A 27011-nucleotide genomic window follows, 5' to 3' on the forward strand; every position below is an offset into this window, starting at 1 on the left:
TCACACACGAGTCAGGTAGAAGAGAGTAGTCTGTCACGCCCTGGCCATAGAGAGGTTTTTTATTCTCTATTTTGGTTAGGCCAGGGTGTAACTAGGGTGGGCATTCTAGTTTCTTTATTTCTATGTTGGTGTGGTTCCCAATCAGAGGCAGCTGTCTATCGTTGTCTCTGATTGGGGATCATATATAAATTGTCCTTTTTCGTTTGGGTTTTGTGGGTAGTTGTTTTCTGTTTAGTGTCTGCACCTGACAGGACTGTTTCGGTTTTCCCCTCTTTGTTATTTTGTTCGAGTGTTTTGAGTAATACATTTATCATGAATACTTATCACGCTGCGTTTTGGTCCATGCATTCCGACAAGTCCCGTGACATAGTCAATGTGAGATCACTCAGATGAATGCTCACCGCTAGTCTGTGTGGGAGATTAAGCCAGTGAAACGGGCCTCAAGGCCAACGTCTGGCTGAGACAAGGCACTACAGAGACAGAAGTGTGTGTGTGTGTGTGGTATGTGGGCTGAAAGCGAGAGCAGTAATGAATTGACAAGCTCCACGCTGACATTGATGATATAATGGCGTAGGTGTCACTTTGGACAATGACTGATCGATTCAACACCCCTCAAAAAACACCACTTCCTGTGAGTCACTATGGAAACATTTGAAACATGATAAACAGCACTGTCTTACGTCAATTTGGCGTCACTCCTACGCGACGCTCGTCCCTCAACCCACAGCGCAGCCGGAAACGTGTCTGACGTAAGACAATGCATAAACAGTTGACGTATGCTTTCTGCTCCCAGCTGCCCTCCTTCCTATTGATTCCTATGAGGGTCAATAGACTGGTTCTCCTAGTCACTCCGAGGTAGGCTTGAGAGAGCAGAGCACAGAACATCCCATCTATTCACCCTTCTTGTGCCAAGTATGAGATCATTGACTTACTTAAGGTGTGCATTCACTCTAGATATTGTGGCAGGCAGCCTGACTTTCTACTGTACCTCTCTCTCTTTCTCTCTCTCTCTCTCTCTCTCTCTCTCTCTCTTCCTCTTCTCCTGCTCTGAGGCATTCTCTATCCATGATTAAGTGGAGGGTTGAATTAATTTGAGGTGGCAAGGGCTATTGGATTGTAGACACGTCTTTTCGTTCAGACGGTGATAAAAGGGGAATATCTAAAGTCACTTTATCACATGTCCACTCCAAGTTCCCCTTACAACTCTGTAAATATCATTCAAATGTAGCAATTTACTGTAGTGCCAAACTTAATTGTGGCGCTGTTATTAAATCAAAGAATGGTATATGCAAATGAAACAAATTCTGTTGTCAATTTAGCTTCTAATTAGTTTAAAAGAAAACAGTAATTTTGGGCACAACATTTTTGGGCCCAATGTCCCCTTCATCCTTCTCTATGGTCATGAGCGACGGACGGAAATTTGATCTGTTCAACTGTCACCATGGAAACCATAAATATGACTTTAAAAGGTCTACATCTCACACTCACTGTAGCTGCAAACATATTCTAGTCATCCATAATTCCCTACTCATCTCCTATGGAATGCAAAAGCAACGTGGCAAACATTCACGGCACAGTCTGGGGACACATCCTTCATTCAGTGACAACATGGCATACAAACACACCCTCTTGACGGACATATGACACTGCACTGATACAAATCTCTTTTACACAGATTGCTGTGTGCTCTCACATGTGTGAGTCTGTGTGTGTGTGTGTGTGTGTGTCGGAATGTGTGTTTGTGTATGTGTGTGTCTGTTTGTGTGTGTCTGTGTGTGTCGGTGTTTGTCTGTCTGTCTGTCTGTGTCTGTGCGCTCTACAAGGAGCGGAGAGAGAAACCGGATTTCCACAAAAGTGTAAGGGGAAGAAGTGGAGCCTGACAATAAACAATGACTTGCTGATCTCCCAAGGCCCCTCAGTTCATTTCACCCATGGAATTACCCAAGAGGAGGGGAAGAATGAGTGATTTACTCTGCCATGAACGAACACATTGGGGCAGACTGGAGTGTTTGTGTGTGTGTGTGTGTGTGTGTGTATATGTGTGTGTGATGTCATCAATCTTTGGTTCCTCATTAGAGTGTTCTCTGCTTCTCCAGTTCCGAGGCCAGGGGAGAGGGAGGAGTACTATGTAGCACTATGCACATCAGTAGAGGCTAGTGGGAGGAGCTATAGGAGGACGGGCTCATTGTAATGGCTGGAATGGAATGGAGTCAAATGTGTGGTTTCCATATGTTTGAAACAGTGGCATTTATTCTATTCCAGCCATTGCAATGAGCCCGTCCTCCTATAGTTCCTCCCACCTGCCTGCACTGATACAAATCTCTTCCCCTGTCTAAAGAGCTCCATTTCTGGTCATGGGATTTACCCACATTGAGCAATCCTTTCCACCTCTCTTTACTCTACATGTCTCAAACACTAACACGGCATCGGCATATTTTTAACATAGATCTAAAAAGCTCAATGTCAAAATAGGGGCATCAAAGAAAAATCAAACAGTATACTCTAACTTCACCATTAAAGGATCTTACTGTACCAATCACCAACGAGCCAGTTATGAAGTAAAGCTGCAGTGACGTGTATTCATGGATGTCAAGGGATGCCAGGATTCCCCCCCAAAGAATCGACCAAGAAAAGAAAAAGAAAACATAGATAATAATTAATCTTTCGTCTATCTGTTTCATCATTTTCCTTCAATTCACAACAGGCTGAATGTATCTCACCGGCGAAAGCATCCAAGCGAGCGAAACAGCGCCCCTCTGTCTCTGTATGTGTAGCCCATCTGTCTGGTCAAAAAGAGTATGACATTGTTGCTGCCTGTAGCATTAAATGCAAGGGAAGCCAGTGAGCATTTGGCCTCCCTTGATAAAAAAGTATCAAATAACAGCCAATCATCACACAAACACACACACACACACACACGCGCACGCACACAGACACACACACACACACACACCACACACGCACACAGACACACAGACACACACACACACACACACACACACACAGAGAGAGAGAGAAATCAGAACCATTGACAGCCAAACCATATTTAGCTTACGTTGATTGGAATAATTTGTTTTTGGTTATCTTTTAGTTGTCACTGTATTACACTAAGCAGATATGATTTGATGATGTTGAAATGGTGCTGGAATAGGGGAGGCAGCTCCTGTTTTCATTGCGACTTGCGGTAACTCCCTGTGGTTCTAAATCAGTAGTTGTTTAGTTGTCCGAAAATGTCGGAAACATTAACTTGCTTGATTATGCTGTAGATCTTGTAACTGTGTGTTACCTCTACATGCAATATGCTTTGTGGACTTCACTGGACAGAGGTTGCTATCCGGATTTTGTGATAAAACACAAGTGTGGTTGAACTTATTCTGCTACTGTCTTCTTATTGTCTCAGCCTTTAGGCCTATTTACCCACGTGCCGGTCCTGTAAAGCTGTACTATTTTAAAGAATTATACACAGAAATGCCCAACTTTAGTAAAACTCCCCAAAAGTGTTGCGTGGGTAGAGGTTAAAGTGCATGTAGGAGACCTCCACGGGATTAGGCAGCCATGTTGGATTGTTAATTGGATTCCCAACGAGGTTGTGAATCACTTTCACCTCTAGTGACTAGTTTCCGCCGAGATGTCTGGAAACATGCTCCTGGGGAAGAGATGGACCTTTAGCTCACTCCCCTAAATGAGTTTGGAATTCACCGCTACTAATCCTTTTGACCTAACACTCGAGGGGTTAACTGCTTCCTGTTCTGACTCAAGCTGAATCACCGTGCTGGTGTTAAAATGTATTTTTCACTGGCCTCCGGGCATTGATAGAGAGTTTGGCCAAGTGCTTGGCAACTAAGGTATGCACTAATGCTACAAATGCCAGTTTATAATACAATATACAGTATGTCATTAAGCAGCTGCTTTTATCTAATGAGACTTAGTCATGCATGCATACATTTTACTTACGCGTGGTCCTGGGAAACGAACATACTATCCTGGCATTAATTTGACAAAAACACTAATTTGATGCAAATTTGACACAATATGGTGTAAACGGTATTCACAAAACAGAAAGGTGAGTAAACAGCATGATTTCCCCTCCACTGTCCTACATCCCTTGTCTATTGTAATGTCATTTTATTCCAAGGGGAAGACCATAGATATTTTCTGTGGAGGAGGCTTTATATACTGTATATACTGATTTGACAACATCCGGTGAAATGGCAGAGCGCGAAATTCAAAAGAAATGATTATAAATATTTAACTTTCATAAGTGCAATACAGCAAATTAAAGCTTAACTTGTTAATCTAGCCACCGTGTCAGATTTCTAAAAGGCTTTATACGGCAAAAGCAAACCATGCGATTATCTGAGGACAGCACCCCATCAAACAAACACATGACAATCATATTTCAACCCGCCAGGCGCGCACAAAACTCAGAAATAACGATATAATTCATGCCTTACCTTTGGAGAGCTTCTTCTGTTGGCACTCCAACATGTCCCATAAACATCACAAATGGTCCTTTTGTTCGATTAATTCCGTCGTTATATCCCCAAAATGTCAATTTATTTGGCGCGTTTGATTCAGAATAACATTGGTTCCAACTCGCCCAGCATGACTACAAAATATCTAATAAGTTACCTGTAAACTTTGTCCAAACATTTCAAACAATTTTCCTAATCCAACTTTAAGTATTTTAAAACGTAAATAATCAATAAAATTTAAGCTGGGATAAACTGTGTTCAATAGAGGATAAAATGAAAGTGGAGCGATCTTCAGGTCACGTGCCCCAAACAAAAGAGTACACTTGGCTATCCACCAAGAAAGTGTCATGACGTTGCCCTCTTTGGGTACAGCAAGCCCCATCCCCCTCTCCCTGTCTCCTACACCCAGGCTGCTGTGGTCAGAGAGAGGTCGTAAATTCCTGGAGGAGATTATCTCCTCATGGCCACAGTATAGAGACAGAGTGAATTTTCATAGAGAACAAAGACATTTCTTCCACCTCACAGAACTTGAGGTCCGAACAACATTTATGTTCTGGAGAAGGTATAAAAGATCGGTGAAGAATCCAGCTACGAACTGGTCCGTTTGGTACAATTTTGTGAAATTCATGGGAGACAATACGGCCACATTACCATAACGCTGTTTATATAATAGCCTCAGATATGAGGCTTACATCTAACTGTTGTATAAGATGAATGAGTGAGGATGATACTGTTTGTGAAATTGTGTAATGTGATTTTGGATTGTTTAATGAAGGAAACTCCAATTCCCTTTGGAGTTTAACTAAATCAGAGGACCGCCCATGAGCACAGTTATGGTCGGGCATCCTGGGACAGGCTCTTTTCTGCTCTCCCGAATAAAACCCCCACTTTGAGAATTTCTCAAGAGACCATGTTGCTCTCAATTACGAGAGGACAAAGGTTGCAGGCCAGACTGCTGAATCTTTTAACCATCTCACGTGGTTAAACTCTTAGACTATCGATACCGACAGAATAAGAACAAGTCTTTGATATTAATTACTAGTCTGCAGCTAGGAATTCGGTATCATTGCATGCGAAGACCAACAACCGCCGAAACATCTATCCATAACGACATGAATGATGTCACTCTGAACTATCCATTCTAACCACGACAGAGAGGGCGGACAAACTCTCCAACAGAAACAAACTTTTCAACAGAGACCCCGACGACACACTGAGCGTAAATATATATATTGATTGCAATTGTTCCCGAATGAGTGAGCGTTCATGTGCAAAGGATTAGCATTTCAATTGTTATAATTATCAACTGTGTGTTGTCTTATCTCAGTCGACCTCCACTTCCCTTTTGTACACCAAGCAGCGATGCCGGTTTATCCCACTAGGGAAACTTCGTTAACATTTCCTTGTAACTATCTACTGTTTGTTTATGCATTTCTGTGAATTACTTAGTTAGTAAATAAATGATTTAAGACAATTGATGTATGGATGACTCATAGTGAAGACTGGGTTCGTGCAGATAACCAACAATTTACAACGTTTGGAATGAGACTAACGTGAGGTAAAGAAGAATTCATTAATCAGAAGACTATTGATCAGATATGAAAATATCTGAAAAGTTATATTAGGAAAATTATAACTTTGTAATCTAAATATTTTCCTTGGTGCCCCGACTGCCTAGTTAATTACAGTTACATGATTAATCAGTTTAATCGCGTAATAATAATTACAGAGAGTCATTTGATAATGATTCATCTTCAGTTTAATGATGCCAAAGACACGGCAAAAGGAAAGGGCTACTTCTTCACTACTCAAAGGAAAAACATCAACCAATTTCTAAAGACTGTTTCTAAAGACTGACATCTGGTGGAAGCCATAGGAACTGCAAGCATATTTCTATTAAAACGGGCTTGCCATAGGAAACCAATGGAAAACAGATTGACCTAAAAAAAATTGTGCTCGGGGTTTCGCCTGCCAAATCAGTTCTGTTATATTCACAGACATTATTCAAACAGTTTTAGAAACTTCAGAGTGTTTTCTATCCTAAATCTACTAATAATATGCATATCCTAGCTTCTGGGCCTGAGTAGCAGGCAGTTTACTTTGGGCACACTTTTCATCCGGACGTGAAAATACCGCCCCCTATCCCAGAGAGGTTAGCTGAATCACTGTGCCTGTGTTAAAATGTCTTTCTCACTTCTCACTGGCCTCTGGGCGTTGACGGAGAGTTTGGCCAAGTCTCAACGTCAGCAGTGAAGAGGCAACTCCGGGATGCTGGCCATCTAGGCAGAGTTCCTCTGTCCAGTGTCTGTGTTCTTTTGCCCATCTTAACATTTTCATTTTATTGGCCAGTCTGAGATATGGCTTTTTCTTTGCAACTCTGCCTAGAAGGCCAGCATCCCAGAGTCGCCTCTTCACTGTTGACGTTGAGACTGGTGTTTTGAGGGTACTATTTAATGAAGCTGCCAGTTGAGGACTTGTGAGGTGTCTGTTTCTCAAACTAGACACTCTAATTTACTTGTCCTCTTGCTCAGTTGTACACCGGGGCCTCCCTCTCCTCTTTCTATTCTGGTTAGAGCTAGTTTGCGCTGTTCTGTGAAGAGAGTAGTACACAAGGTTGTACGAGATCTTCAGTTTCTTGGCAATTTCTCGCATGGAATAGCCTTCATTTCTCAGAACAAGAATCAACTGACGAGTTTCAGAAGAATGTACTTTGTTCTGGCCATTTTGAGCCTGTAATTGAACCCACAAATGCTGATGCTCCAGATACTCAACGAGTCTAAAGAAGGCCAGTTTTATTGCTTCTTTAATCAGAACAACAGATTTTAGCTATGCTAACATAATTGCAAAAGGGTTTTCTAATGATCAATTAGTCTTTTAAAATGATAAACTTTGATTAGCTAACACAACGTGCCATTGGAACACAGGAGTGATGGTTGCTGATAATAGGCCTCTGTACGCCTACGTAGATATTCCATAAAAAATCTGCCGTTTCCAGCTACAATAGTCATTTACAACATTAACAATGTCTATAGTGTATTTCTGATCAATTTGATGTTATTTTAATCGACAAAAAAAATAGCTTTCCTTTCAAAAACAAGGACATTTCTAAGTAACCTCAAACTTTTGAACTGTAGTGTAAGGTGAGTGCTACAAACGCTAATTTGATACAAACAGAAATTTTACACAATATGGTTCAAACGGTATTCGCAAAATAGAAAGGTGCATAAACAGCGTAATTTACTGTCTCGTGTTGCCAAACAAAGTGAATAATTTTGTTATTTTATTTTCTATGGGAAGACTATAGAGGGGACTAGAGATTTTCCGTGTCAGCCTATAGTCTGGAGCCTTCCTTAGAGGTTGTTAGGGGCTCCGGTCGGTGTCTCAGCTAGCTTGCCTTTGATGTAAAATGAATCGTAGCGACAGGGGAAGAGGCAGGGGCAACTGGATGGAGACAAGCTATTCAGAGAAATCAGGGGTGGACGAGAGGGGGATCACAGCTTTCTGTTTGGAGTCTACGTCTGTGAGGGAGAAGATGAAACTGTGACATAACAAGGCTTTTCAGTAAGCGGTTGTTTCTGGGGTGTTTCATCAGCCACTGCTCTGGCAGGGTAAGACAGGGCCAGGCCCCAGAGGACCACCAGTCCGCTTTGGTCTATCCTGGTCCCCCCCTATTCTCATAGAGCAGAGCAAGGAGCCATGCTGAAGAAGAAGCCTTAGGGACACCAGTGGTGATTTCAGAGCATGATGTGTGGACTATTTGAGTACGCAAGCAAGAGAGAGCATTCATTATTAACGATGGGAAACACTAGATAGTGGGTCTAATGATTTTGTGTTGACCTCCCTTTATTAATGACTGATCCTGTATAATGAGTATAGGGGAAGTACAAAAGCACTCTGTTCAGTATTTATCAGTTTATTCTGCTAACTTGGAACAAAGCTGATCGCTAGACCCATTGGCAAGCAAGGGCTATAAAAATAGCAAATCTGTACATTTACTAGTTTAGTAAGTATTTCTATTCCATGTGTTTAAATGTATTGACTGAAATGAGTCAGAATATCTTAGCCATGCAAGTTCTCTCCGGATACATTTCTTGGAACAAGAAAGAAAATCGTACTTGCAAAAACAAGTTTTGACCCAAAGGAGCCCTAATTGTCAGTCTGGATGGAGACAAGCGGAACGTTTATTCGGCACCGAGCGGTTTGAAACAGGCAGAGGCTACCTGGAGTTGTTGGGGGGATCAATCAATCAATTACTGGACTTTATCCCTAACCCCTAACCACAGACCCAATACTTGATGTCCAATTTGTGTCTTCATCCAAGAAATGCACAATCCACACTTTCTCCCCCAGCTCTCCTGATAGCTAGATTTAATCTCGGCCGTGTCACTCTTGGCAGTGCCCCCGGCCCTCCTCCTTATCGATCGGACAGGGGCGAATAGGGTGGGGTGGGGTGGAGGAGGGGTGATTGGTATCGAGCTGGACGTGGGAGCCACCGGGGTCAATGAGATGCACCCAATAAAGATTTCACACGGCATTAATACGGTCGCACCCTACCATACAACTCCTCCTTGAGCACAACATTAGAATAATGGCCTCTCAATGGAAGGTTGATGCACATGGTCCTCTGTATCCATCCACTCTATTTTCTATGAATAAAACAGTCATGTAGTAAAATTAACAATTGGAGGAAACCAGTAAACAGCAGTCATCTCTGGAGGTGGCAAAGGTATAGTTGGGCGTATTTGGAGTTGATTCTACTGGTTTTATTGGAGTATTTGGAGTTGATTCTGTTGGTTTTATTGGAGTATTTGTAGTTGATTCTGTTGGTTTTATTGGAGTATTTGGAGTTGATTCTATTGGTTTTATTGGAGTATTTGGAGTTGGTTCTATTGGTTTTATTGGAGTATTTGTAGTTGATTCTGTTGGTTTTATTGGAGTATTGAGTTGGTTCTATTGGTTTTATTGGACTATTTGGAGTTGATTCTATTGGTTTTATTGGAGTATTTGGAGTTGAGTCTATTGGTTTTATTGGAGTATTTGGAGTTGATTCTGTTGGTTTTATTTGGGCTGTGAAACGGTGTGCCTTGTAGTTCTAAAGGTGCTTGCTGTGAATCAGACCTAAGCCATGCTACTGTGGAGACGCTCTACAGAGCAAACTCTGCCCCGGGTCTCCCCGTGGCCATCGCATGAACAACCTGTCTGCATGTTTTTGTCAATGAGCTAGTTGGATTTTAAGCCATAGAATAATACAGCAACCTCAGACGTTTACAATCTCCCCACACATCGATAAATGTTGCATGGGACCGGCAATGCTCAGAAAACGATGGTGGAAAAATGCAAGAGTACGTTATAATACTTTTATTGCATCAAATGGTTGTTTTATGCAACAGAATAGAGGATTCTCATAACTATTGTGTGTGTGTTCTACTGAGGATGGGCCTCTGGGAGATAACACTGACAGTGTAACGGCTTTCTTCCTGGGATGAAGGAGAGGACCAAAATGCAGCGCAGTTAGTGTTCAACATGTTTAATTAAACAATAAACAATGAACATTAACAAATAACAAAATAACAAACGTGAAAGCCGAGACAGTCCTATCTGGTGCAGAACACAAACACAGAGACAGGAAACAACCACCCACAATCCCCAACACAAAACAAGCCACCTTTATATGATTCTCAATCAGGGACAACGATTGACAGCTGTCTCTGATTGAGAACCATAGTAGGCTGAACACAGAAACAGACGAACTAGACACACAACATAGAATACCCACCCCAACTCACGCCCTGACCAACTAAACACATACAAAACAACAGAAAACAGGTCAGGAACGTGACAGACAGGAGATTTACGATGTCTTTTGGGTGATAAAACCTAAAGAGATCGCATTCCAGAGCATGAGTTAATGTTTCTGTTCTATACCGTACCAGGGAGACATGGCTCCAGTATGGAGTTGGGGGGCCAGACACTGGTCTCTACACAATTAAACTGTTGACACAGCAGATACTGTCTGCTGTGAATTATAGGTATCTTTCATACAAATCTTAACCTTGTGACCCCTTCTATACATCTGCTGTTCGTCATGTAGGTTGAAAGGGGTGTACCTTGGCTATAAAATACCTTTGTACTTTTGTCTCAGGGCTCTCAACAAATCATCTGAGATTGGTCGACCACCCCTCGTTATCGTAGAGCACTCAATCCATTCACTTTATATGTGTCCGTTGTGTTGACTTGCTCCCTTATTAATAAGTGATTAAAGATTTAGTTTAAGTATAACTCTGACTTGTGTGATAAGTTTGTCTCTCCTCATTTGATAGTAAAGAAATTAACCACCACAACACCCAACTAGAACATTGGGACAACAGTCATGTGTCAGAGTTGGGTTTCACAACAGATCTCCCTTTCATGTCCACATTGTAAATGTTTTTCATGACCGCTCTCTGGTCATTTCAATTGACTAATGTCTTTGCCTGATGCTTTGATATAAATCACAGAGACCATTTATAGAGTAGAACCACTTGACTATGCTGTTAAATGAAGCATTTTGTGAGTGATTAATCTTTACCGGTCTTAAATTGCTTTATGTAGGAGTCAATCTTTATTGCTCTGTATTAGCATAAAGTCTCAAATCTCTTCCAAAGTCCACCTTTCCCGCTCCATCTATATGCTAGACATTGTTCAAAATGTTGAAGGATGAAGAACAAGCAAATCATTTGTTCAATTACTGATCATTTTGCTGCGATGTTTGAAGCCTCTGGGCAGACAATGGTTATGTGGAGTTAAGGTTGAGTGAGTCAAGCACACCATCATTGCAGAGCAATGGGCAAATGCACACTAAACAACACTACAGTCATGATTTTCTCTCCTCATAAGGACCCTCTGACCTCATTCCTGCCTGAGGAAATATAGTGATGCAATCCACGTTCCAAACCAGTGAGTCATCCTGGGATCTTACTGAATAAAAAGGTCTAAATTCCAGTAAAACTAATTACGTCTAATGGTATCCACGTCAAGCAAACGTCAATAGCACTGGGAGTGTTCATTTACCCCCCCAAAAACCCAAGTATTGGATATGGTGAACTCTCCTTTCAACTAACTCTTCAGCGCTTGCCTCACATGAAGCATGCGCTGAGTTTTTATTATTTTGAAGAATTCCTGAAATTGAATTACAAATGTTACATTTTAAACTGGTTTCACACTGTAATTTGAGCCCAAAACACAGTTTAACATTGTGTCCTTGATAATATCCATTCTGTATAAATGTGTATAAAGGAAAGTTGCATGTAGTTCATAGAGAATCTATAAATGAGTCATAAGTGTCAGAACACATAGGGGTTTTCTCAATAACATCCTCTACTGTGAGTGACATATTCACATTTTTGAAAACTGCTGATTGATCAGAGAAATACAAATCCAAATACACAACCATGACAGCTCAGATGTCCTCCTGGGAACTGCCAGGAGAATCTTCATTGTGTATGACAGAAACGATTTGGTGAGATCCAATTTCCATTTGCTTCTGAAGAAAGATAATATCCAATAGGCCTATACAATGTTGATGTTATTTTTCATGCAGTGGCCTAAAAAGCAGCATTTGTAAAATGTTTTCATTCATTTATGTAAAAGAGAACAGAAGGCAATATCACTTTTTCAACTAAAGTGCTTGAAGCAAAACTAATCCTTTGAACAAAATTGCTGCTGCAAGTATGAAATCAGACTACTTTAAAAACAAACTGGATTAGCTTGGGGAGCCAACACAAGTCTTCAGGTAACATTACTCATCACTGAATCACCTTCGATATGAACTTTGAGACTTGTGTTGGCTCCCCAAGATAGTTCCTAGAGTTTAGCTCAACAGGCTAACAGTTTCATTAAACTGATAAGCAAACACACTCAAATCTAATGCTGATTGCTCCCAAAGGTCATTAAAGGTCGTAGGATATACAGTATATGGCGTAGATAGTAGCTGGTAGCTATTGTTTGTGACACACTGAAATCTACAAATTTGGCCTATGAGGTAAAACGTAATAATTCAACTTCAAGAAACTCACCGTCTACCCTATCCTTCTGTCCATCCCACACTGTCTGACCCTAGCAGTTCCCTGAATCTTCAGGAAGGTAATTGGTGTCAGCGGTGGGACTCACCTCTCTCAGCCTGCACGTAATAAGGGAGTTCAGGTCACCACGGCCATATATCTCATCCAGCACCAAAAGAAGACTGCACTGGTCACATTTCCATTTTCACAAGCACATCGTAAAACCGTTTTTGGCTCCTCTTTCACTGGTCGGGCACAAGAGCCATTTTTCACTTTGCGAGGCTGGTGCGGCGGCCATATGGAATGGGGGCCCTGGCTGCACTCTTGTTGGCTCTCCATGGTGTGCCTAATCTCTCAGAGTTTCAAGGTCAGCCAAGATGTATGAATTCCCCCCGTCCCTTTGTTGCTTTATGAAACTTTACAAACACATATTTTTAACCTAGTGGGTTCTCTAAAGAGCGAAACAAACCACATCTTTAGCTTAATTTCCTCAGTATATTATCAGACGTTATACCTAGTTGAAGCTGGAATCATGATTGGTGAAACGTCCATTTGTGAAGTCACAACAAGAAATAAGTTACTGCAAACAACAAACAGTCTGTTTCCCTCTCAGACATCATTGCCCGTGTGATTTTCCAGCAGCACATCTGTTTCCCTCTCAGACATCATTGCCCGTGTGATTTAACAGCAGCACATCTGTTTCCCTCTCAGACATCATTGCCCGTGTGATATAACAGCAGCACATCTGTTTCCCTCTCAGACATCATTGCCCGTGTGATATACCAGCAGCACATCTGTTTCCCCTCTCAGACATCATTGCCCGTGTGATATAACAGCAGCACATCTGTTTCCCTCTCAGACATCATTGCCCGTGTGATATAACAGCAGCACATCTGTTTCCCTCTCAGACATCATTGCGCGTGTGATTTAACAGCAGCACATCTGTTTCCCTCTCAGACATCATTGCCCGTGTGATTTAACAGCAGCACATCTGTTTCCCTCTCAGACATCATTGCCCGTGTGATATAACAGCAGCACATCTGTTTCCCCTCTCAGACATCATTGCCCGTGTGATATAACAGCAGCACATCTGTTTCCCTCTCAGACATCATTGCCCGTGTGATATAACAGCAGCACATCTGTTTCCCCTCTCAGACATCATTGCCCGTGTGATTTAACAGCAGCACATCTGTTTCCCTCTCAGACATCATTGCCCGTGTGATATAACAGCAGCACATCTGTTTCCCCTCTCAGACATCATTGCCCGTGTGATATAACAGCAGCACATCTGTTTCCCTCTCAGACATCATTGCCCGTGTGATATACCAGCAGCACATCTGTTTCCCTCTCAGACATCATTGCCCGTGTGATATAACAGCAGTACATCTGTTTCCCTCTCAGACATCATTGCCCGTGTGATTTAACAGCAGCACATCTGTTTCCCCTCTCAGACATCATTGCCCGTGTGATATACCAGCAGCACATCTGTTTCCCCTCTCAGACATCATTGCCCGTGTGATTTAACAGCAGCACATCTGTTTCCCTCTCAGACATCATTGCCCGTGTGATATAACAGCAGCACATCTGTTTCCCTCTCAGACATCATTGCCCGTGTGATTTAACAGCAGCACATCTGTTTCCCTCTCAGACATCATTGCACGTGTGATATAAGAGCTCTGATAGGTTGGAGGACGTCCTCAGGAAGCTGACATCATTTCTGTGTAAATCTATGGAAAGGGGTGAGAACCATGAGCCTCCTAGTATAGTTTAATCTAAAAAGGATAACTTCTTTTATTTTCACAATTTTTATTTTTAGGAAAATTGGATGGTCTTCCGCTTCCTCCTCTGAGGAGCCTCCACTGAGCTTACGTTCTGACGAGTAGCCTAATACTTTAATGGGGGATATTTTCCAGCACACTACAGTATATACACTTCATATACTGTGCATCTACAAACTAACATCATCCCACCTGGAATGTCACAAACTAACAGCATTTTAGACGGAGACATAAAAGGGGAAACATGTAGATTTAAAGGGGAAATCTGCAATTGGCACATCCATTTTTGGGCTTTTAAATGAATGATATTGATTCACGTCATGGGGGCATCATGTAGCCACTGCAAAGCCCATTTACTCTCCCCGCTTCGTAGAACACCCTATCCATCTGGTTGACTTATGTAGAGACTGGGGTGCAAAACGCTCCTTTGTGCCTCATCCAATTTACTGAAATGCCACATTGCTGCATCCAAATGGATGGAGCGTACAGCGCTTTTTGTTTGTCTCTGATGCACTTTTTGCACATCTACTGAAAACATTTGCTTGAGGCGATTCCAATGACTCTGCATAATAAAAACAGTCATTTTCAAACTGCCGTGTTAAAAGAGAGCGGAACCTAAGTGAGAAGCTGATTTATACAATCCCATTTGGATCCTACATCATTGCCAGCCACCTCCCTTTAGGCTTTACAAGTCTAACATCAAAATGACTAATCAGAGCAACACAAACACTGTGGCGTGATAACGCTGACAACAATGCAACACTAATCACACTTCACATCTCCCTAGAGAACATTAGTTGCATAACCTCATTGTTTATCTGATGCAGGAAACATCTAGAGTACTTTGAAAGGACCCCACTGTCACATGGCAGACCATGCAACAAAGTCACATAATCGGATTTTGAACGTAACCTTAACCCTAACATTAACCACATTGCTAACCTTATGCCTAACCTAACCCTAATCCTAAATTAAGGCCAAAAAGCTTATTTTTATTTTCATGAATTTTTTACGATCTATAATTTTTTTGCGACTGGCCCATCTAGCGGAAACCGCTCAGCTCTGCCTCCAGGACATTATTCACCCCAATAAACGTAAATCTGCATTAAAATAAGGCCTTATTGACTAGATATATAGGCTATAGCACGTTCCCAGTGCTCAAAACACACTGTAATGGGGAAACTCACCTCATCCACCACCAATTAGATGGGCAATGCCACGGCAGCCATCTGTTTAATATCTCATTCAAAAGATAGCACCCTACGAAGGGTAATGTACTCATCACTGCCCTGGGATATTGGAGTCTCCTTAAATCACTGGGTAGAATGCCCCCTACTGCCACTTCCAGCATACTGTATATATATTTTTTCCTTTATTTAACTAGGCAAGTCAGTTAAGAACACATTCTTATTTACAATGACGGCCTAGGAACAGTGGGTTAACTGCCTTGTTCAGGGGCAGAACGACAGATTTTTACCTTGTCAGCTCGGGGATTCAATGTAGCAACCTTTCAGTTACTGGCCCAATGCGCTAACAACTAGGCTACCTGCCTCCCCATATGGAAATGTACAGGAAATGTAAACAAACAGTGTCTTCATACTCTCCATAAAGTTGTTGCACATTACATTAAATAGGTGCAGGTATATTCAAGTGCATGCAATTCACTAGTCCCAATTGAAATGCACTTATTTGCTCTGGGTGTCTGGCATGCTCTGGTTTTGTACTCACATTCATGGAAGTCTTAAGCCAACAGCATATCAGGAGCCGCCTACAGAAAAGGAAGGAGAGTTAGAGAGGATATAATACAACAGTGACCTACCATGTCTAAAACCAGGTACTTATCCATCTTTAAAGTAGTTACTGATGGTTAGTCCTTTTTCTGTTTCAATAGTCCTCAAGGATCAATGTCCTGGATGTTCATACTGTTTTTTTTTGTGTTTTTAAAAAAGTATTATTTATTACAAAAAACACAAGGAAGGGGTAACATTAAAGTATTAGAACATGAAGGACAAACAATACAGCATCAAGACTGTCACGACTTCTGCCGAAGTCGGTTCCTCTCCTTGTTCGGGCGGTGTTCGGCGGTCGACGTCACCGGTCTTCTAGCCATCGCCGATCCATTTTCCATTTGTTTTGTCTTATTTTCCCACACACCTGGTTTTCATTCCCTCATTACGTGTTGTGCATTTAACCCTCTGTTCCCCCGATGTCTTTGTGTGGTATTATTTGGTGCGTGGTGCGCGTCGGGTTTTGTACCCAAGTTGTTATTTTCTTGATGCCGTTGGTTTTGGAATTAAACTGCTCCGGCTATTACCTAGTTCTGCTCTCCTGCGTCTTACTTCCCTGCCACCAGTTACGCACCCCTTACAGAGACACTATCAAACATCTATCAGTCTTTCTGCAACAGAGCCATCCTTATGTGTGAGTGCGCGTGTGCATGATAGTGATATAAAATATATGTCAGTTTCCTTTTTCATGATCACAATCTTGTGAAGGCCGAACCCTCCAAGATCCCCCCACAGTTCCCCAATAGCTGTCCCGCAACCATTCAAGACCCCTCCCACAGTCCCCGTCCTGGAAGAATTTTTTTTAATATAAAATGAATTCCATTCCCCACCCCCAAAACCCCCCCAATGCACCAACAACCAAGAGAATGAACTAAAGAGAAAAAAGGAAAAGACAGAAGAAAACAGCAAACAACAATGCAAGAAAAATAAAACAAAATAATAAATGTAAAACAAAGGACATCAAGGACAACTGAAATCATAACAGCAATACCTACTTTATATGTTTGTGTGCATGTCTGGCACTATTACATGTGTGTGTGTGTTCTTGTATGTGTTTATTTGAATGAGAGTGTGTGTATAGGGATGTGTACAAACACCTGCACGGCATCAGCCTCAGGCAAACCGGCATTAGTTGTAAAAACACTGCCACTTAGTGTCATTCAAATGTACTTTTATTATGTTTTATTTTGACTTTTTTCCATCATTCTCCATCACCATCATTCTCTCTCTCACACAGCAACTCCACTCCCACTTGTCTCCAATTCCACATACCAACCCTCAGCTTCCCTCAGCCCATCCAATCTATCTCTGCTGGCCACCCACTTCGTGTTTCTACACAACACATATCTTTCAACTATGCTATGATGTGTAATGTACAATTTGAATCTATCTAATCGAATAGAATCTACAGATTGCGAGTTGAAGATAAATACTTTTACTAAGAGTATTAGTATATTAGTAATTGACTGACCCAGTCTCTCCAGATCTCCTAACAGTATTATATCTAGAGTCAATTTGAGATCAATGCTATGCATTTTCAGCCATTCCTGAACCTGAGACCAGAAACAGACTACCTGAGGGCAATACCAAAATAAATGGTCTATTGATTCTGTATCCTCACAACAAAATCTGCAGAGCTTCGATGATTTTATGCCCCAAATATTCAACATTTTGTTGGTGGCAAGAATTCTATATAATAATTTTAGCTGAAAAGCACGAAGTCTTGAATCTTGCGTTGTTATATATATCAACTCATACACCCTGTACCATGGAATCGGTACATCAAAAATCTCTTCCCAACTATTTTGCAATCTGTATGGCACAGTTGTCAACATCCTGGTCCTCAAATGAAACTGGTATACTTTCCTATTTATGCTATTTTTATTCCTCTGCCAGTTTTGATCCTTTATATTGTTCATACTGTTGATAGTATCTGGTCAGGTAGAGGAGGGTTCCTGACTCCTGCACAGCAACTCTAGTCTGGTTCCATTCAAGGGTTGTTCACGCCTACACTGTCACCTCTGCTTGGTCCTTAAGGTCTATGCCTGCCTGGTTTGCTGATGTCATTTATTGGCCTATACATTTCATTTGATTTATTGGTTCTTTCAAATGATAGCCTATTAGTGAAGTTGTGGTGTGTGAAGAATTAAAACGTGTCTCGGTTCACATAAGAGTGCTGTGTAAATACTTTGAATAAATATTACTGTAGGGCATGTTACCATTTTCAGGCAAACACACTCCAATGTTGTTGCTGCTGTGTTGACATCATCCACCCACTAGCTCCTCCTCCAATCAGAGAGCTCATCGGAGGATGTTGATCGTTGCATCAGCATCATTTCTCGCATCCTCACGGCGTAGGCACTACGCAGGGAGAGTGGGAGAGAGGGAGCGACACGGAGAGAGAGAGAGCGAGAGAAGCCATTACGGAGATTCCACACAGAGAATCGTCAGACGGCAGAGAAAACATCCCAGTTTTGCATGTAGGTCGACGGAAAACCTCGCCAAAACCACTCGAGGAGAGAATCTGAGCAGGAAAGGCTGATCACGAAAATCCAAACGTGATAGATATAAAACCAGGTATGGAGAGCCTGCTAGATAACCCAATGAAAGCCGTGCTGTATCTGAAGGAACTCACCACCATCGTGCAGAACCAGCAGAGCCTGATCCAGACGCAGCGCCAGCGCATCGACGAGCTCGAGCGGAAGGTGGAGGACCTGATTGGGGAAAACCGCCATCTCCGGGACCCCCATCAGTCCTATCACCACCCCCACCACCACCACCCGTCTCCCCGCAGTACAAGCCCTCAGCCACCCGTCCACCTGCACCAGCATCCAGGGGGAAACAAAGTCGGGGTTCATCCTAGCCAGCAACCGCAGCAGGTCGCCTCTCTGTCGGCACAGCCTCCGCAGCATCCTCCCCCTCCGACGCCTCCAGTTCACCATCCACAGCAACTGCAGCTGGTGCCCACCTCCCCGCCGTCACCAAAAGCGGGCCAGAGCAGCCCCGACTCAGCGGAGGAGGACAAGAAAAGCCCGGCGTGCTGCAAGTCCCTGGTCCCGCAAACACCTACGACTCTGTGCCGCTCCGTTGGACTTGCCAGGAAAGCAGAGTGAGTAGCCTTATGCTACATTATTGCCTATATATTTTACCCACATCTAGCTAGAATTCCATTAAGGCGAATTTCTTAGCTAGTCTACCTGTCACTCGAGTGTTTGGCTAGCTAGCCCACGTTACAAACATAGCCCAACAAACATAACACGACCCAGTAAAGTTACTATTTTACTGGATAAATTCCCGATAAATTGCATGATATGTTATATTGACAAACAGTGGGGTCCTAACAAAGATGAGCAAAAATGTCTGTATAAAATACATAATTCAAATAATGAGCTATATATATCGTATGCTCCAAAAAATGGGGAAATTACATTATTTTATATTAGTGAATACATTTGCTCAGATAAAAAACATTTTGTTTAGCAAGTAATATTTATTTTCTCAAAAAGGTAGTTGGTCAAAGTTATTCACATCCCTGTTTTCAATACCTCACTAGTTTGCTGTAGGCTACCTGCACCAAAATGCCAGTATTTTTCCTTCATACCTTGCTCTCCATCTTCTTTTTAAATTGGGAGACAATTTGTTTTCAGCACTTTTATTTCCATGACTGATCAAAAGTCGTTTTCTCACGACTCTCTTGTATCTATGCAGCAGCAATATGTTTGGAACATGGAATCACAATACATAATCATGAGAATGGTGAGAATCCTAAGTATCCTGGTAATATCATATCTTGATGTCCCTGGCAGCTCCCAGCCCTATATTGTTGCAGGAACATGTTTTTTTGTTGTTGAGTGAAATGGAGGCGTTTGATGCACAGGAATGATAATAATGGTAAGTTAATAAAAACATAAAAACGTATACTTAATGATAAAACAGATGCATTTCCCTTTGATAAGGAGATCGCATAGCAGCATGCAGCCTAATGTGTTACTTCTATTATACAGCCTCGTCATAAATCAGAATCATATTGCAGGACATGACATGACCCTTTTCTGACATAACTGGTTTATTCCTGCTACACAATACATGTTAGGCTTCCATGTATACAACGCTCAAATAATACTTCTATACTCCATTCTTTTACTTTTAGATGTGTGTGTATTGTTGTGAATTGTTAGATACCACTGCACTGTTGGAGCTAGGAACACAAGCATTTTGCTACACCTGCAATAACATCTGCTAAATATGTGTATGTGACAAATACAATTTGATTTGATTTGATTTTAATAGCCAAACATGCTCAAAAGTAAATAGACCAGTACCCTGTTTAAATTTGACAGTATGGGTAGACTATATTATTGTTATGCGATAGGAACACGACGACATAGCTTATTTAAATTCAGAGCCTATACCAAGGCAGGAGATAGAAGCAATCATCTATTGCTGAACAAAAATTAAACAATTAGTATTTTCCATAGAAGTGTGCTTTAAATTGTTTAAATTGACAATCAGTTGCAGAATGAGCTGCCAGTGTTTGGCACTTCCTATATGTGGCATACATTTTTAGTTTGAAAAAGTCACCGAAAAAGATAAAAACATTAGGCTCACACTTCTACAGAAATGTGATCGAATTTGCCATTGCTCTTTCTTTTAGAAACTGTCATGGCCCAGTTCCAACATCTCCAAGTCAAAGGCTACAGCAAATGGGCGTATTTGTCACCGTAAAAAAAATGAATGGATGGCGTTTTCCAGGCTAGGTTGTAACGCTCGTTCACAAGAACACAAATATAGTATGGCTTTGATTTATCAATGAAAATGTTGTGTATATGTTGTGTGCAACACTTTGATAAATTGCAATAATTAGTTGCGCACGCAAATCCTTTAATCTCCACGTACGCCAGGATGTTGTGAGAAATGTACACGGTTGATAAATGAGGCCCCTGGAGTCTGTTAAACAGTATTGGCACTTGGATTGGAACCGGTGCTTTGGTCAGGTGACATGAAAATGTAACTCTTTGGCGTTGAACCACCATTGAAAAGCTGTGGTTTGAATTGAAGAGGGCAGTCCATTATCACAGATGAAGGCTATCAAGGATCTGGAAGGATCCTGTATGGATGAACTGTCTAAGATCTCTCCCAATATGTTCTCCAACTCTTAAAACATTTTAGAAAGGTATTGAAAACAGGGGTGTCAATCACTTTGACCCCTTCCTTTTTGAAAAAAAAAAGTTCAACAAAATCTCTTTCTCTGAGCAATTGTAATAGTATAAAATAATATAATCTCGCCATTTTATAGAGCTTACGAAAGAGTTCAGTATTCAAATTATTTATTTAGTCGTTTTTGTTTATCTTTATCAAGGGTGTCAATAATTTCGGACCCCACACCAACATAAAGTGTCTTACTGGGGTGTTGGGCCTCCATGAGCCGCCAAAACAGCTCCAATGCTCCTTGTCATAGATCCTACAACTGTCTGGAACTCTATTGGAGGGATGCAACACCATTCTTCCACAAGAAATGCCATCATTTGGTGGTTTGTTGATGGTGGAGGAAAACGTTGTCTCAGGCGCTGCTCTGTAATCTCCCATAAAAGTGTTCAATTGGGTGGAGACCTGGTGACTGTCACACACACACACACACACACACACACACACACACACACACACACACACACACACACACACACACACACACACACACACACACACACACACACACACACACACACACACACACACACACACACACACACACACACACACACACACACACACACACACACACACACACACACACACACACACACATACACTAAATCTTTAAACCTACCAACCCCCTATACTCCTATGAGTCCCCTGTTTCAAAGTCACTGAGATCTCTTCTTCTAGCCATGGTAGCCAAAATAATGGGCAGCTGGGCATTTTTATACATGACCCTGAGCATGATGGGATGTTTTAATTGCTTAATTAACTGAGCAACAACACCTGTGTGGAAGCACCTGCTTTCAATATATTTTATACCTCTCATTTACTTAAGTGTTTCCTTTATGTTGGAAGTTACCTGTAGCTCGGCCTGTATTATTATCAAAATGCTCCAATCGGTCAGAAATCTTTTCAGCTGGTTAAATTGAGATGACAAACCAGCACACATGAGCTGACTGGATGAACATCAAGCAAGCTATGCAATCCCCAATCCCCAATGGCATCATTTTTACGCCATTCATGAGCTAGTGATTAATTATCTGAAAGGTTTCTCCTTGTAGCTTCAGTTTTCAGTTGATAATACAGTGTCTTCGTAAAGTATTCAGACCCCTTGACTTTTTCCACATTTTGTTACATGACAGCCTTATTCTAAAATGTATTAAATCATTTTTTCCCTCACCATAACGACAATGCAAAAACAGGTCTTTAGAATTGTTTTCAAATTTATATATATATAAAAAACTAGAAATTTTACATTTACATAAGTATTCAGACCTTTTACGCAGTACTTTGTTGAAGCACCTTTGGCAGCGATTACAGCCTCGAGTCTACTTGGGTATGATGCTACAAGCTTGGCACACCTGTATTTGGGGAGTTTCTCCCATTTTTCTCTGCAGATCCTCTCAAGCTCTGTAAGGTTGGATAGGGAGCATCTCTGCACAGCTATTTTCAGGTCTCTCCAGAGATGTTCAATTGGGTTCAAGTCCGGGCTCTGGTTGGGCCTATCAAGGACATTCAGAGACTCCCGAAGCCACTCCTGTGTTGTCTTGGCTGTGTGTTTAGGATTGTTGTCCTGTTGGAAGGTGTACGTTCGGTCAGAGGTCCTGAGTACTCTGGAGCAGGTTTTCATCAAGGATCTCTATGTACTTTGCTCCGTTCATATTTACCTCGATTCTGACTAGTCTCCCAGTCCATGCCATTGAAAAACATCCCCACAGCATGATGCAGCTATCCCCCTGTTTTACCGTAGGGATGGTGGCAGGTTTCCTCCAGACGTGAAGCTTTGCATTCAGGCCAAATAATTCAATCTTGGTTTCCTCAGACCAGAGAATCTTGTTTCTCATGATGGTCTGAGAGTCTTTAGGTGCCTTTTGGCAAACTCCAAGCGGGCTGTCACGTGCCTTTTATTGAGGAGTGGCTTCCGTCTGGCCACTCTACCATGAAGACCTGATTGGTGCTGCAGAGATGGTTGTCCTTCTGGAAAGTTCTCCCTTCTCCACAGAAGAACTCTAGAGCTCTATCAGAGTGACCATCGGGTTCCCCCGATTGCTCAGTTTAGCCGGGCTGACAGCTCTAGGAAGAGTCTTGGTTCCAAACTTCTTCCATTTAAGAATAATGGAGGCCACTGTGTTCTTGGGGACCTTCAATGCTACAGAAATGTTTTGGTACCCTTTCCCAGATCTGTGCCTCGACACAATCCTGTCTCGGAGCTCTACGGACAATTCTTTCGACCTCATGGCTTGGTTTTTGCTGTGGCAGGCGTGTGCCTTTCCAAATCATGTCCAATCAATTGAATTCACCACAGGTGGACTCAATTAAGTTGTAGAAACATATCAAGGATGATCAATGGAAATAGGATGCACCTGAGCTCAATTTCAAGCCTCATAGCAAAAGGTATGAATACTTGTGTAAATAAGGTATTTCTGTTTTTTATTTTTAATACATTTGCAAAAATTTCAAAAATCCTGTTGTCATTTTGTCATTATAGGGTATTGTGTGTAGATGATGAGGAAAAATGTGAATTCAGCACATTTTTGAATATGGCAGTAACGTAACAAAATGTGGAAAAAGTCAAAGGGTCCTCAATGAAAACCCCAATGAAGGTAAGGTAGTTGCCACATTAAAAAAAGTGTTTTGTGTTACAATATTACAATACACTTTGTAGCCTATTTTGGAAGTAATTTTGTTTTGAAAGGGACATCTAGGTATGCTATTTTTCTCCATGTCGATAGTTGGTTGCAAAATATTTGAATATCGTCATATGACTGATGATACAGTATGTGATTGGTTGGTTTGAAACTCCTGGCAAACAGGCCCATGCACAGATAGAGTTGCTGGCAAATGACATTCATGTGATACCAATCAATTAATTCATACTTTTCTCTTCCAACTTAATTGGCATATTTCTCAAATAAGCGATGGAATTGCATTTTAACACAATCAACTCTTATTGCCCTAGAAATGTCTAAAGCAATTTTTTTTAGAAGTGGGGTGAGGCTATAATCCACCACACGTCAATAAACGCCCACTCACTGAGGGTGTCTCAGGGGGATTTGAGATGTGCAAAACACCCATTTCCAACACACTTATACATGTGTGAAATAGGACAAATACAAACATCCACCCACAAATACCCTCACGAGGCAAGTACACTCTGATTAGGTTTGGCCCCATTTTTAAAGAGGCGGCAGGTAGCCTAGTGGTTAGAGCGTTGGGCCAGTAACCAGCAGGTAGCCTAGTGGTTAGAGCGTTGGGCCAGTAACCAGCAGGTAGCCTAGTGGTTAGAGCGTTGGGCCAGTAACCAGCAGGTAGCCTAGTGGTTAGAGCTTTGGGCCAGTAACCAGCAGGTAGCCTAGTGGTTAGAGCGTTGGGCCAGTAACCAGCAGGTAGCCTAGTGGTTAGAGCGTTGGGCCAGTAACCAGAAGGTAGCCTAGTGGTTAGAGCGTTGGGCCAGTAATCAGCAGGTAGCCTAGTGGTTAGAGCGTTGGGCCAGTAACCAGCAGGTAGCCTAGTGGTTAGAGCGTTGGGCCAGTAACCAGAAGGTAGCCTAGTGGTTAGAGCGTTGGGCCAGTAATCAGCAGGTAGCCTAGTGGTTAGAGCGTTGGGCCAGTAACCAGCAGGTAGCCTAGTGGTTAGAGCGTTGGGCCAGTAACCAGCAGGTAGCCTAGTGGTTAGAGCGTTGGGCCAGTAACCAGCAGGTAGCCTAGTGGTTAGAGCTTTGGGCCAGTAACCAGCAGGTAGCCTAGTGGTTAGAGCGTTGGGCCAGTAACCAGCAGGTAGCCTAGTGGTTAGAGCGTTGGGCCAGTAACCAGAAGGTAGCCTAGTGGTTAGAGCGTTGGGCCAGTAATCAGCAGGTAGCCTAGTGGTTAGAGCGTTGGGCCAGTAACCAGCAGGTAGCCTAGTGGTTAGAGCGTTGGGCCAGTAACCGAAAGGTGGGTGGGTTGAATCCCTGACCTGACAAAGTAAATATCTGTCGTTCTGCCCCTGATCAAGGCAGGTAACCCACTGTTCCTAGTCTGTCATTGTAAATAAGAATTTGTTCTTAACTCACTTGCCTAGGTAAATAAAGGTTAAATAAAAAAAGTGTTCCACTTAAGAGGGCAAATTGACTAACAGTTTAGGACACTGATATCTCCCTTGCTAGGAAACAAGGACCCCAATCCTCAGGTGGGAGAAGGAATACAGGGACAGAGATGAATGGAAGTCTATAAATCAGCTAAATCACAGAAGTCTACAGAGAAAACAACTGAAGACACAAGCACTCCCTGTGAGCTAGCTAGGTGAACAACATCCCTTGATCATGTTTAGAATCCACACTTAATGCATCATTAGGCTACAAATGAAAAAAACTGACTCAAACAGGACTTGTCCAATAAAAAGCACTTGTTTTCCATTGCAAAACGATTTGCTACATTGTGCCCTAATGAATATGACACTGCTGGCGTTCGTCCACGGTGATTGTATGGGCTAGCTGGAAGATAGTCTTACGTGTAGTCACCCACATTGAGTCTCAATATGTTGTTTTTGCTTGTCTGTAAAACAGGGGTACTCAAATACTACTTGAGAAGGTCCGGTCACACAAATGTCCAAGGTGGCAATGGTCCGGATTGACATTTTCATTTATTGCAGTAACAAACCCCCATTTCGTGACCCATAAGACCCCAAGCTGTTCACACTCGTCTTTTGGCGGAGAGAAAATGTTGTAAAGCAAATTTCCTGCAATTCTACACATTTTGCCATGGGACAGAGAGAATATTTTGCCGTTTTAAAGCTCCAACACATTTTGCCCTGTCTTATGTGTGTTCATATGATACCTGAGTGATTCAACAAAATCAATGGGGGCTCCCTGGGGGCCGAGGTCCCTGGTCACGTAATCTGACCGTGATAACTACAAGATTTAAATAGCTGGTTAGCCTAACTTACCTAGCTAGCTAACATGGGCTAGTTGATCAACTGGACATGTGAAAGGTTCTAAATAGTTTTCTAAGGTCATTGAATGTGATAACAGAGGAAAACTGCCAATCAAACTGCACCTTCTTTGTTCTACTATCAGGCTCTTAACTCTTAACAGCAGAAAGTTCCTAAAAAAATGACGGTCCGTATTGACCCCGTTCTGGATCCTGATCCGGACCGCGGACCCCCTATTGAGTATTGCTGGTGTAGAATCTAGATCTTCTCAATGGCTTTAGTAGTATATTTTTCTATGGTAGTATAACGATCAAATACAGGATGGATTGCTTAGTGGTGTATCCATCTGGGCTTTTAGTGGCTAGTCTCATCCATCAGGACCTCTCTGTTTTTTACCTCTGACTGAGTCGGGCACTTCAATGGGGCTGTTGGTTTCTATGGTTACTATGATTTGAATTGATACTCCAGTAAACAGAAAACAAACAGGCTAACTTAACAGTCTGACTGTGTGGGCTTCTCTGTCCTGCCCTGTTGCGGCTGTCACCTATAGGAAGCATCTCTCCTCAATAGCCTCAAGTAGCTTCCTTTCCTCATCACGTCTCCTACTGAGTATTCACTATCACCTATCCAATGGTACTCTGTTTTGAGATGCACCTGCACTCTGTCTGCACTAACTAGATATTCATTTAAGTGCAAGTGTTTGAGTGGGTGTGCGTGTTAAAATTACCCCTATACACATCTTTAGCTGTTTACTGGTGTTTCCTAGTAATGGGAGCTGTCCATGGTACTGATACCCATTTTAGTGTCTGCTATCCAGACCCAGAA

This window comes from Salvelinus namaycush, unplaced genomic scaffold (assembly GCF_016432855.1).
Source record: "Salvelinus namaycush isolate Seneca unplaced genomic scaffold, SaNama_1.0 Scaffold338, whole genome shotgun sequence".
Lineage (NCBI taxonomy): Eukaryota > Metazoa > Chordata > Actinopteri > Salmoniformes > Salmonidae > Salvelinus > Salvelinus namaycush.